We start from the raw sequence: 14895 nt of genomic DNA, 5'->3' as shown, positions 1-14895 counted from the left end.
AAGAGATTCCCCTACTGGCCAAGGCGGGGAGAATTTGGGCATCAAGATAAACTATGTCCATGAACCAACCATACTCTGCTGGTAATGAATATATAAGTAAATATATAAGCTTCCCTTATGGCAGAATGCCAATGAATAAATGTGGAAAGAACAACAGAGCTAGGAAATCAACATTTTGTGACCATCATGGGAATAATGAATTCAGCAGAAATAATCACTGGATGGTTGGGTGGATATGTCAATTCGATTGGGCAGCAGAGAGCACAGGCCTTTGGTCAAACATTATCCCATGTGCTTTTCTGTGAGGGTGTTTTGGCTGAGATGAACACTTGAAATGGTTTACTGAGTAAAGCAGATTCCTCTCCCTAATATGGGTGGGCTTCATCCAATCAGTCGAAGGCCTGAGTAGAACAAAAATGCTGACCCTCCCCCCAACTAAGAGATTATTCCTCCAGCCTGACTACCTTTGGACTGGGACATTCCAGCCTTCAGCCTCAAACAAAACACTGGTTCTTCCTAGATCTCAAGCCTGCTGGCTTTCATACTGGAATTTCACTGTTGGCTCTCCTGGTTCCCAGGCCTTCAGACTCACTTTGGAACCCACACCACAGATTCTTCTAGGTCTCCAGCTTGCCAGTTTACCCTACAGATCTTGGGGTTTGTCAGCTTCAATAATCACATAAGCAAATTACTTAAAACTAATTTCTCTCCCTCTTTCAATAGATGATAGATAGATAGATAGATAGATAGATAGATAGATAGATAGATAGATAATGTGGATTCTGTTTTTCTGGAGAACTTTGATTAACACAGGTGCTAAAACCAGCAGGTAAAGGTTTAATGAGATAGAGGACATAGTCTCAGAGAGTCTTCCCATAAGTCATGTCTTAATTACAAAGAGGAAAATAGTACATTGCCAGTGGAGAAAATTGACTGATGTCACCCTAATGAGGCAATCCAAGTCATCATCACCAGGAAAGGAATAAACCAACAGCACATGCTTCCTGTTAGGATGCGCTGAGGAAGACTCAGCATCACTTCCACAGTGCCCACCAATTTACATACACTGAATCTCATGATGAGGAAACATCAGACAAACCCACATTGAGATAGGTTCTACAAATCCAGTGTCGTGATCTCTCAAAAATGTCAATGTCATGAAAGACAAAGGCTGAGTGCTATTCCAGATTATAGGAAAATACATTGACATGACAGACAACTGAATGTAGTGCGTGATTCTTAACTGGATCCTGAACCAGAATTTAAAAAGTAATTGTGGACATTATCCTTTTTTAACAAAATATTTCATTTATTTATTTGAGAGAGAGAGAGCAAGTGTGTGGGGGGGAGGGGGTGGGCAGAGGGAGAGGGAGAGGCAGACTCCCCACTGAACAAGGAGCCTGATGTGGGGCTCAATCCCAGGATCCTGAGATTGAGTCCCACCTTGGCTCCTTGGCTCAACAGGGAGTCTGCTTCTCCCTCTCCTTCTGCCTGCCACTCTCCCTGCTCATGCTCTCTCTCTTCCTCTCTCTCTTTGTGTGTCAAATAAATAAAATCCTTAAGAAAAAAAAAAGTTTTATGTCACAGCCTCTTCATTACCTAAAGAACCAAAATGAGGGTAGGTCTTGTTAACCTCTGCCAGGTATAGTAACACCTTTGATCCTCAAAGAACCCCCCTGAGGGCTTCTCCTGGTAATGTCCAGGAAGAGAATGAGGAAGAGGAGGAGGAGGGAGGCAGGGGAGGAACAGGAGGGGCCCTCTGGGGGAGGGCCAGTCCACGTAGGGCCAAGGTCTGACTCTGGGGATGCCACACACCTCTGGAAGCTCTTAGAGGCCAAAGGCACCTCAACATCCGTGTTGTGCAAATGCTTCTAGAGGAAACTGTACCGCCGGCACCAGAATTTGCCACCCCCTGTAAGTTCTGCCCCACGCCTGTCTTCCTGAGCTGACAGATTGAGCAGCTCCCTGGCACAGCCTTGCCACAGTGAGGCCAGGAAGAAGGCATTGAGCTGCAGTCTGCTTCCACCACTGGCCAGTCGTGTGGGCTTCTCTGAGCCTGTTTCCTCATCTCTAAAGTGGGAATGACAGTAACAAAACCTTCCTCCAAAGGTTCCTGTAAGGAGTTCAATAGAAGGACCATGGGTAATGGTCCCCCCATATAGTCTGTGCTCAGTAGATGTGGGCTGCTGTCCTCACTGCCATAAGCTAAAGGGCAGGATATCTCAGATCAGATACTTTTTAGTGCGCTCCCTTGTTCCCTAAAGACCCCACCCACCCTTCTAACTTTATTCCCCTCTGCACCTCTCCCTTCCATATACTCTGTGTCCCATCAAAATTGGCCTACACATCATACACCTGGTGATATCTACCCCAGGACCTTTGTTTGTGCTTCCACCTGAAGCGAGCTTATGATAGAGTGGACAGGCATGAGCATCAGAATCTAATAACTTTAAACTGGATCCCAGTCTCACCTCCTGAATGCTACTGATCTTTAGCAAATGGCAAAACCCCTCTGAGCTTCAGTTTCTCCATATATAGCAGAGTGGAAAATGTGTACCTTTTAAATAATGACTGAGGATTAAGAGGGGATGAGAGGCTCATCTGGATCAGGGAGGTATACTAATAAGTATTATTAGTAGAGTAAAATAAATAACAATATTAATGTTAATAGTAGCTGTTAATTAATGTTATTATATTATATTATATATAATTATATAATAGATTATTACACATATAATTATATACTTATATATAAGAAATAGTATTATAGATAATAACATGTAATATAATTATTACAGTAAAAGATTAATAATGTTAATAATAGATGTTCATTTATATTATACTATATTATAGGTTATTATATGTAATATATACATAAAAAGATTTTATATATTTATTCATGAGAGACACAGAGAAAGAGGCAGAGACACAGGCAGAGGGAGAAGTAGGCTCCCCATGGGGAGCCCAATGCGGGACTCGATCCCAGGACCCCAGTATTACAACCTGAGCCAATGGCAGATGCTCAGCCGTGCCCCAATATATATTTTAAATAATATATAATTATATAACTATAAAATAACATTAACATTAATAGTAGATGTCAATTAATGTTATTATTTATATTACATATTACAGTTATACATAATACTTATATATTAACTAATATATTACATTTCCTATATATTTATTATGACTATATAATCTAATTTTTAAACATACAACAAATTTTGTTATATAAACATATGCTATTGATAATATAAATATGAAATGCTGTTACCATGTTTATAAGCATTTACCATGTACCCAGCACTCTTCCAAAATTTCTAAGATATTAAGTCACAGAATTCTCACACCAACACTTGCATGTCAGTGTCATTGTTAAATAAACCCATTTTACAGATGAGCAAACCGAGGTGAGGAGAGGCAGAGTGACTTGCCAAGGTCACGCAATCTGGAAGCGTCAGACCTAGGTTTTGAAGCCTGGTGGTCTCCCCCTAAAGCATTGCTGCCTGATGGACCCCTGCATGTTTCTGTAGCAATGGACAAGTTTTGTACCATCCAACATGGTAGCCAGCCATCCTGCACCACTACCCGGGGCTAGAAACATGTCTACTGTGGCTGAGGGACTTAACTTTTTAAAATTTAATTTAATTCTTAAAAAAAAATTATTTATTTATTCATGAGAGACACACAGAGAGAGGGGGAGACACAGGCAGAGGGAGAAGCAGGCTCCCCACAGAGTGCCCGATGCGGGACTCGATCCCAGGACCCTGGGATCACGACCTGAGCCGAAGGCAGATGCTTAACCACTGAGCCACCCAGGCGTCCCTTAACTTTAATTTTTATCTAATTTTTATTCATTTAAATTTAAATAGCCACATGTGACTAAAGGCTGTTCTATTGGGAAGCACGGCTCTAGGGCCCTTCCTTTAAACCCCACTCTCCACCCTCTGGGTATATAATGTCCATGATTGAGCTGACCTAGCCATAAGCAAAGCATATTTTTTTAAGATTTTATTTATTTATTTGAGAGAGAGAGCGAGAGAGAGCACAAGCAGAGAGGAGAGGGAGAGGCAGGCCCCCCTCGAACAGGGAGCCTCATGTTGGACTCCATCCCCAGACCCTGAGATAAATACCTGAACAGAAGGCAGACACTTCACCGACTGAGCCACCCAAGGTGCCCCCAGCAAAGTGCTTTTTGTATTACAAATGCAGAGGAATAATCTTGATTTCCACAAAGTCAAGCCCTAGGTCATTATTCAAAAACCTGATTTGCATCAATGGTTTTCAACCCTGGCTGTACATTAAAATCTCTTTCTCTCTCCACCCCTTCTCTCTCTCTCTCTCTCTCTCTCTCTCTCTCTCTCTCTCTCTCTCTCTCTGTCCCCTTGTGCCTCTATCTCTCTTTCTCCCCTTTTACATTCCTCACGTCTCACATCTGTCACCCTAAAGGGGAAGACTACAAGCCCCTCTGGATGGCCGTCCTTTGTCTCTTCATTTTCACTGACTTTTCAGCCCTGAAGCACCCGGAGGCCTGAAGTATATAAATGACTTGGCAGATCCTGCAAAGGCTCAAACTGAGCAGTCCTAATCCTAACCAAACAGGATTGGTCACGAGGCTTACACGGCTTACAAGCCAGAGGAAACCTCCACATAATTTCCTGCAAGACCGCAAAAGCGGCTGTGGGAGAAAAACAATAAAAGTATGCTGACAGGAATGAAGGCCCCCCATCCATCACCCCCCAACCATCACCACCCCCACAACCGTTTGCACTGCAGGGAGCCTTTCCTTCCTTCTAAAATTAAAGAGAATTAAAAGGGCTGGAGCAAACAGAAGCTTTGGAGGGTTATATTCTGGTTTGGAGCCAAGGGCTGTGCTCTCCCCTGGAGCTGAGCACTGAGTCAGCGGAGGCTCCTTCTAACTGAAACTTGGTTTTCAAGATTCCAACTCTTCAAAGAGAGACCAGACCTCGCTTACTCTATGACCATGTATCTGTCCATTTTTGTTTGATCTGACCTTTGAGCTCTGAAGTGGAATGATCAGAGGCTGGGGGGTAGGGGGTCCTGAGAAGCCCTGACCACAACAGTACCCCTGTCCCCTCTCCCAGCCGGGCTCTCTGATAGAAGCCATGGTGCAGAGCAACCAGGGCACAGAAAGGGCTTGGTGCTGCCCTTCTCAGCTCAGAAACCTGCCACTCATCTGTCCACCCATCCAATAAAAATGTACTGAGCATTTAACATATGCTAAATTCTATGCAAGAAGCTAAAGATGACAGTGGTCCCTTGTTATCTGCTAGTGGGGGGCGGGGGGCGATCCACCGGGTTCTAAAACCCCTAGTGAAAAAAATAAAAATAAAAAAATAAAAAATAAAATAAAACCCCTAGTGGATGCCTGACACCCAAACCACAGGTGGTACTGAACCCTTTATGTGCTGTGTGTTTTCCTGTACCTGCCTACCTATGATAAAGCTTAATCTCTAAATTAGGCACAGTAAGGGATTAACATCAACATTAATAAGACAGAGAAATTATAATATACTGTAAAAAAAGTTACGTGGGGACACCTGAGTGGCTCAGTCAGTTAAGCGTCTGCCTTCAGCTCTGGTCATGATCCTGGGGTCCAGGAATGGAGCCCCCCACATCCGGCTCTTTGCTCAATGGGGAGCCTACCTCTCCCTCTGCCACTCCCTGTGGTTGTGTTTGCTCTCTCTCTCTCTCTCTGACAAATAAATTTTTAAAATCTTTCAAAACAAATTTAAAAAAATAAAAGTTATGTGAATGTGCTCTTTCTCAAAATATCTGCTATACTCAGCCTTCCTGTGCTGATGTGAGATGATGAAACACCTAGGTGCTAAGACTCAGTGTGGGGAGTGAGGTAGGCTACCACTGACTTTCTGGCCACCATGGGGTCAGAAGAGGGATCTACTTCCCCATGCCGTTGCCCACAGGGAGCTGCGACCTGGGGAAGCAGAGCATGGATAAGGGGAAATTCCTGTAAATTATTATTACTGTCATAACAACAAAAATTGCAAACACTCGTAGAGTCCCTATTCTGTGTCACCTATAGTTTCTAGGAGTTGTTTATCAATTCCTTATTGAAACTCTTTGTTTTTCCCCCATTTTATGCAGCCTCAGAGAGTCCTTAAGTCACACAGCTGAGCTGGGATTTGAACCTGGGCTACCTGGCCCCAGACCAGTGCTCTTCACTACCCTGCATCTCACTGCCTTTGTGGAACATACAGTCTAAGGCAGGACGCAGAATCATTAAGTAAACAAGGTAATTTCAGACATTTGAATTCTCTGAAGATTCTAAAATAGGGTATTTCCTGTATTATTTTTTTCTGAGAGTTCACACCAGCCTTGGGGAGAGCTATAGAGAGAACACTCGGGCAAAATGAATAGCAAGTGCAAAGGCCTTGTGGCCCAAATCTCTCCAGAAACAGCAGAGGCCAATGTAGTTGGAGGAAGGAGCTGAGAGGTAGGAGAGAAGAATGTGCCAGCTGTAGGGCACATGAGGGGTTAGCATTTTATCCAGAGAACAGGAACCTGGGAGCATAACATGAGAGTAGGAGGTCATTTTATAGTCATCCTGGGTCCCCTTTCATGCTCCAATTGCCTTCACCCTTGGCCCTTATCACTCTTGCTCCTCTAAGCCCTAATTCCTGTGAAATCTTTGGAGTCCCTGAATGACAACAGCAAGGCAAAGCACCCCTAACCCTCATCTCTCTGTTTCCTTATTTATGTTCCTTTGACTTTATTTCCTGGACTTATCTGTGTAAGGAGAAATAAAAATTAAAACTAAGAGGTTTTAATTTCCCTGTCTCTCAGTTTCTGTGGGAGGGTAGGAGACTAATGTCAGTGGGTACCTTGCTCCGAATTGCACAACCACCTCCTATCATAAAGATGGGAGACGTCTGGTTTTCCTGTGGATAGAGCCAATTAGCTAATACGGATGGTCACCCCAGTGAGCAGGGTGAATCTCAGATGACCTATGTGTGACAAATGGTGCTGTCAAGTCCTCTGTCTTGAGGATTAATCATTGTTTATCTTGAAAACAGGTGTTTAATGGGTTACATCCCATTGCCTATGTAAAAAGATGGCATTCCTAGGGCGACTGGGTGGCTCAGCTGGTTTTTGACTATTGATCTCGGCTCAGGTCTTGATCTCAGGGTGATAAATTCAAACCCCACTTTGGGTTCCACACCCATCACATTCTGGTTTAATGCTTATGATTTAATGTTTTTTTTATTATAGTTCCCCAGCATCTTCATATCACTTCCTCTTTTTTTCTAATCTACAAGGGATGGCCCAGTTTGTTATTATACTTTCATAGCAGCACAGTAGGCTCTGTCAACAATTCTGCATTCAAATGCTGTGTGGCCCTGGACAAGGCATTCAATTTCTCCGTGTCTGTGTTTCCCCTTTGGTAAATTAGGGTTATGTGTGACAGTGCCTATTTCAGAGAGTGTTTGGCAAAACTAATGGGCCAAGAGCTTAGTGCAAATCCCACCACAAAGCAAATAATTTTAGTTAATAATAACACCACCATTGTTTTAGGATTGCTCATCTTACTGGATCAGCACTATTTTAAACCCTGATATTAATAACAGTGCAATGATGTCCACATTCTCAACAAAAGCTAACATTTAGTTCTGATCAATATGGCAGACACTGGACTAATTCCTGTTTATTTTTTTAAATTCCAGTAAAATACACATAACATAAAATTTGCTTCTCTAACCATTTTTAAGCGTCCAGTATAATGGCATTAAACACATTCATATTGTTGTGAACCATAACAACATCCCCATCTCTAGAATTTTTTGGTCAACCCAAACTGAGACTCTGTCTCCATTAAACACTGACTCCCCATACCCTTGCCCCAGCCCCTGGCTCCTACCATCTACTTCCTATCTCTATGAATGTCACCCCTGTAGGGTCCTCATAGAATTGCGTTCCTGCAGTATCTGTCCTGTTGTGTCTGTCTTTTCTCACTGAGCACAGTGTCCTTGAGGTCAATCCATGTTGCAGCACATGTCAATATTTCCTTCCTTTTTTAAAAAATTCAAGTGTAATTAATGTACAGCATTATAGGGATGCCTGGGTGGCTCAGTGCTTGAGCATCTGCCTTCAGCTCAGGGCGTGATACCCACCATTGGGATCCCTGGGAGGAACCTACTTCTCTCTCTGTCTGTGTCTCTGCCTCTTTCTCTGTGCCTCTCATAAATAAATAAATAAAATCTTTAAAAATAAATAAATTAAATAAATAAACATACAGCATTACATAAGTTTCATTGTACAATATAGTGATTCAACAATTGTGTTCATTCCTCAGAGATCATCACTATGTGTACTCTTAATCTCTTCACCTATTCCACCCACCCACCCCCACCTTCCCTCTGGTAACCACCACTTTGTTCTCTGTAGTTAAGAGTCTGCTTTTTTGTTTTTCTCTTTGTTCATTTGTTTCTTAAATTCCACACACGAGTGAAATCATATGGTATTTGTCTTTCTCTGACTTATTTCACTTAGCATAATACTCTCTAGATCCATCCATGTTGTTGCAAACAGCAAGGTTTCATTTTTTGTATGTAGCTGTCCAGTTTTCTCAGCACTATTTGTTAAAGAGATTTTTCCCATTGCACATTCTTGCCTCCTTTGTCATAGATTAGTTAACCATAATAGTATAGCTTTATTTCTGGATTCTCTCTGTTCCATTGATCTGTCTATTTTTGTGCCAGGACCAGACTGTTTTGATTACTACAACTTTGTAGTATTATAGCTTTGTAGCATTGTAGTATCCAGCTCCTTCAGGAGCTGGAAAAAGAACAAACAGAACCCAAAGCCACTAAAAGGAAGGAAATAATAAATATTAGAGCAGAAATAAATGAAATAGAACCTTAAAAAAACCCCAGTAGAATAGATCCATGAAACCAGGAGGTGGTTCTTTGAAAAGATCAACAAAATTGATAAATATTTAGCTACACTCATAAAAAAATTTTTTTTGTATGCCACTGGGAATTTTTTTTAAATTTTTTTTATTGGAGTTCAATTTGCCAACATTTAGCATAACACCCAGTGCAAAAATTTTTTAAGTTAAAAAAAAAGCACACACCGAGAGAGGACTCAAAATAAATAAAATCAGAAATGAACAGGGAGAAATAACAAGTGACACCACAGAAATACAAACGGTTGTAAGAGAATACTATGAAAAAATTATATGCCAATAAATTGGACCACCTAGAGGAAATGGATAAATTCCTAGAAACATATAACCCTCCAAAACTGAATCAAGAAGAAATAGAAAATGTGAACAGACCAATTACTTGCAATGAAATTGAATCAGTAATCGGATGTCTGGGTGGCTCAGTGGTTGAACATCTGCCTTCAGCTCAGAGCACAATCCCACATTGGGCTCCCCACAGGGAACTTGCTTCTCCCTCTCCCTATTTCTCTGCCTCTGTGTCTCTCTCATGAATAAATAAGTAAAATTTTTAAAAAGGAAAAAAAGGGATGCCTGGGTGGCTCAGGGGTTGAGCGTCTGCCTTTCACTCAGGGTGTGATCCTGGGATCTGGGATTGAGTCCCACATCAGGCTCCTAGCAGGAAGCCTGCTTCTCCCACTGTCTGTGTCTCTGCCCCTTTCTCTCTTTCTCTGTGTCTCTCATGAATAAGCAAATAAAATCTTAGAAAAAAAAAAAAGAAATTGAATCAGTAATCAAAAGACTCCCAAAAGTTCAGGGCCCAATGCTTCACCGGTAAATTATACTAAACATTTAAAGGAGAGTTAATATCTATTTTTTCAAACTATTCCCAAAAAATAGAGGAGGAAAGGAAGCTTCCAAATTTCTTTTACAAGACCAGCATTACCCTGACACCAAAACCAGATAAAGACACTACAAAAAAAGACAACTGTAGACCAACGTCTCTGATCAACATAGATGCAAAAATACTCAACAAAATAGCAAATTGAATCCAACATGAAAAAAATTATTCACCATGATCAAATGAGATTTATTCCAGGGATGCAAGGGTGGTTTGAGATGTGCAAATCAATCAATATGATACATCACAGTAACAAGAGAAAAGATAAAAACCACACGATCATCTTAATAGATGCAGAAAAAGCATTTGACAAAGTACAATATCCATTCATGATAAAAATCTTCAACAAAGTATGTGTAGAGGAAACATACCTCAATGTCATGGAGGCCATAAATGAAAAGCCCACCGCTAACTTCATATTCAGTGGTGAAAGACTGAGAACTTTTCCTCTAAGATCAGGAGCAAGACAAGGATGTCCATTTTCCCCGCGTTTAGTCAACATACTACTGGAAGTCCTAGCCACAGCAATCAGATAAGAAAAAGAAATAAAAGGCATCCAAATCGGTAAGGAAGAAGTAAAACTCTCACTATTTGCAGATAATGTGACACTATACATAGAAATCTCTAAATATTCCACCAAAAAAAATCACTAGAACTGGTAAATGATTTCAGCAAAGTTGCAGGATGCAAAATCAACATGCAGAAATCTGTTGCATTTCTATACACTAATAATGAAGTAACAGCAGAGCAATTAAGAAAATAATTTCATTTATTTTTGCCTCAAAAGAATAAAATACCTTGGAATAAACTCAGCCAAGGAGGTGAAGTACCTGTACTCCAAAAACTATAAAAACATTGATGAAAGAAACTGAAGATGACACAGATGGAAAGATTGAGATTGGGAGAAAAAATATTGCTAAAATTTCCATACTACCCAACACAATATAGACTTAATGCAATCCCTATAAAAATATCAACAGCATTTGTGCACTAGGACAATTTTAAAATTTGTATAGAACCACAAAAGACCCCAAATAGCCAAGCAATCTTGATAAAGAACAAAGCTAGAGGTATCACAATCCCCAAATTTCAAGATGTATTGCAAAATATTCCCCACCTTTTATTTTTTTATTTTATTTTTTTTATTCCCCACCTTTTAAAGGCTGAATAATATTCCATTCTATACGTGTACATCTTATATACCTCCATTCATCTCATCTTTCCATCATGGCCATGTTATTTTACGTTCCCACCAGCAGTGCGCAAGGGTTCGTTTCTCCTTATGAACACTTGTCATCTGGGTTTGTTTTTTTAATTTATGCATTTATTTTTATAGTAGTCATCTGAATGGATATGATTAGAGGACTAATTCTTTGTGAGCCATGTCATCTCACTCAGACCTACTGTCCCAAAAACTGTTTTCATAAGTGCAGTAGGGGCTTCTATACCTTCAACTGTGAGAACCATGGGAGTGAAGGGTCTTTCTCTCTCTCACTTCTCTCTCTCTGCAAATGTGGGTCCTGGAGGTGGGGGGCTGGACAGAGTCCACTCTTGCTCAGATATCCTTTGACTGAAACCTCACCCTCTGGGGCTGGTTTCAGCCCCTGCCTCAGGCCAAGACCGTGAAAGAGCCTCTCTGTCAGCCAAGCCTTCTTCTAGAACTCACCAGAAACCCCACCTTCTTGGGGAAGATTCCCACCCACCCATACCCTAGCATACTTCAGTGGCCTTTACTCACCCAACATCTTGGTCATGACTTGAATTGTCTCCCCTCCAAATTCATATGTTGAAGTCCTAACTCCTAGTTCCTTTCAGAATATGACCTTATTTGAATTTTTTCTTTTTTGGGGGGTGTGGGGTAGGGGCAGAAGGAGAGAGAGAATCTTAAGGAGACTCTACACCCAGCATGGAGCCTGATGAGGGGCCTGACCCACCCTGGGATCATGACCTGAGCCATAATCACGAGTCAGATGCTCAACCAGCTGAGCCACCCACCTGCCCTGAATGTGATCTTATTTGAAAATAGGGTTGCTATGTTCAGATGGAGATGCAACTAATTAAATTATGATGACGTCACCGTGGAGCAGGGTGGGCCTCTAATCCAATATGACTGCATCCTTATGAAAAAGGAGAAATCTGGATACAGGTACACACAGAACACTGTGTGTTAAAGCGGAAGGCAGAGGTTGGACTTCCAGAAGGCAGGGAATGCTGAGGATTGCCAGCAAACCACCAGAAGCGAGGAGAGGGCCCTTGAACAGGTTCTCTCTCTGAGCCCCTAAGAAGGAACCAGCCGGTCAACACTGTGATCTCAGACTTCTGGCCACCAGGACCGTGAGACAATAAATTTCTATTATTCGAGCCATCAGATTTTGCTACGGCACCTCCAGGAAACTCCTACAACTTCTAAACCTCTGTCTCTCCCACCGTGCTTCTGCTTTTGCACCTGCCCTCCCTGCGAGCATCACGGGCCTGCCGTGTCCTCAGAGCCTGCAGAGGTGCATGGCAGGGGCTCAGCAGGTAAATGCCCACTGAGTGACTGAGTGACCTGGCCCCACCCCTCCTGCTGTGTGGTCCTGAGCAAATTCTGACCCTTCTAAACCTCAGTTTTCTCCTCAGGGAAATGGGGTCATCAGAGAAGCGGTTATCTCTAAGCCCCCCTGTGTGGTCGCAAATCCTACATGTCATTTCCCCTCAAGCCCGCGTGGAAAATGCAGTCTTATCTGGGTCCCACACAGAGAGGGTCCCGTTCGTCCCCCACCCCACCCACATATGCCCTTCCCCCTTCGTGACTGTAATGCCACTGCTCACTGGCCTTTCACCATGCTGGGCATTTCTCCATGACCCCACTGAGGCCTCCCCACATGACTTATAAACTGCTGTTATCACTGGCACATCATTTTACAGATGGGAAAACTGAAACCCAGAAAGGCTAAGCCAAGCGGCTTCCAGAATCCCAGCCAGCGAATGGGGAAGGTGGGTTCAGCTCCCAAACTTGAGCCTTGGGCCACCGTGCTTCCCATCTCCAGCCAGACTGCCCTCAGTTTACAAGATAAATATTTATGGAGGGCCTACGATGCACCAGGCACCATCCCAGGCACTAGAGACACATCAGTGCACAAAACAGCGTCACTGCCCTCAGAGTAAGGGGGAGAAAGGGAGGGCGGGTGGTCGTCTGGTGAGGTGTTTGGAAACATCAAAGACGCAGTGGTTGGTGGAGACCAGGCAGGAAAGGGAGACCAGTGCCATTGACACTGAAGGCCATCTGAGAATGAGCCCAGGGCAGGGCACTTGTGCCCCATGTCCCCTCCTTCCCAGAGGGCTAGGACCAGGAGAGGCCCTTACCTGTGGGCAGCAGGTATCTGAGCGCCAGCAGCACCAGGAGCCAATGCTGGCCTCCGGGGGGGCCCCGCCATGGGCCAGCCATTCAAAGCATCAGGAAAGTGTGGGGGCCGCTCCTTACCCTTGCTGCAGCCCCCGAGCCGAGCCCACGGACATGACCAGGAGCCCCTCCCCGGGACCCAGCGGGCAGGTGGCTGCGATCTGCTGAGTATCAAATATGCCCCAGAGGCCTAATCCCTCTGAGGCTGGGTGGGGCTGGGAAGGGCCCCTTCTTCTGTTCCCAGGCCCCGATTGGCTCCCGTGGTTCAGCCTGTCTGGTCCGCAGGAAAACAGGGACCCATGGGCCAGGGGAGCTGACAGGCTCAGCTGTGGGTGTCAGCAGGCAGCGTTCCCTGGCGTATCTCCCACACCCAGGACTTGAGCCCACCTTCCCACCACCGTCCAGGAACAATTTTTAAAATCATATCTTTCAACTGCTTTGGTATAAGGGTAAATATAATCCACAGTGAAGTCTTTTTTTCCCCCTTCTGATCTTAAAAGATGCAACCAGTTTTGTGAGCCACTGAAGGTATCCTGGGGTCCCACGCACTGTGCCTTCCAGGCCTAAAGAAGGAGTGAACTAACCCATTAAATCCAGCATTTCCCAAACCTGCGTAACCCAAGACCCGTTTTAAGAACAGAGAGGTTGAGTGAACTTGCCAGTCACACAGTTGATTTGAGAGCAGGCTGGTTGGCATCAGAGGACTCGCACTTCATCATGGTCCTTTGCCATCTTTTGCTGCGGGGACAGAGCAGAAGGGTGTGGGGCCCCCGTGTTATCTCAGCCCCCTCACCAATAAAAGGAGATAATAGCAGAAGCCACCTCCTAGGGCTGCCGTGAAGCTCTAACACCTGTGGTGTAATTCATAACCACTAGAATCAGCAGCAGGGAGAAGGATTTCCTGAACACTGAGCTTAATTGTTCGGAAATACGTGCTCACAAATGGGATGGGTCCCCCATCATCAGCTAATCATTATTTATTGAGTGTCGGCTGTGCGCCAGGCTCAAAGCAAAGTCTCCCTCACCAGAACGTGTTGTTTGCACATCTCAAATGTTATGGATACGGGTCACCTGGGGATCTTGATTCCTTGGGTTTCAGAATCTGCATTTCTGACAGGCTCCTGGGTGATGTCGATCTTGCTGGTCCCAGGACCCCACTGGATTAGCCAGTTATCCCCATTTTTCGGAGGAGGCAACCTGAGGCCCAGGGAGCTTGCCCCAGCTCGCGCAGCCAGTGAGGGGCAGGGCCAGAATGAGCACTGACTGCAGAGTCCCTTGACAGCTGGGCTCTGCAGAATCCCCACCTGGAGTCTGATAGGGAAGAGCCAGTACGTCACGCAGAAGACTTATACTTTGTTCCAAAGTCTCTGGCCAGGTGCTGAGGAGCTTTAAACAGAGCAGTAACAGGGTACAGTTGGGATTCTAGAAAAAGCCCCTCGTGGTCTTATTAAGGAAGGTTTGCAAAAAGGAATTTTGGCGGTGGGACACCTGGTGGCTCAGTGGTTGAGCGTCTGCCTTCGGCTCAGGTCATGATCCCAGGGTCCTGGGTTCGAGTCCCACATCAGGCTCCCTGCAGGGAGCCTCCTTCTCCTTCTGCCTGTGTCTCTGCCTCTCTCTGTGTCTCTCATGAATAAATAAAATACAATATTCAAAAAAAAAAAGAAAGAAAAGAACTATTGGTGGTAAAGG

Source organism: Nyctereutes procyonoides, unplaced genomic scaffold (assembly GCF_905146905.1).
Source record: "Nyctereutes procyonoides isolate TBG_1078 unplaced genomic scaffold, NYPRO_anot_genome, whole genome shotgun sequence".
NCBI classification, from domain to species: Eukaryota; Metazoa; Chordata; class Mammalia; order Carnivora; family Canidae; genus Nyctereutes; species Nyctereutes procyonoides.
Note: the sequence above shows the minus strand (reverse complement) of the source record.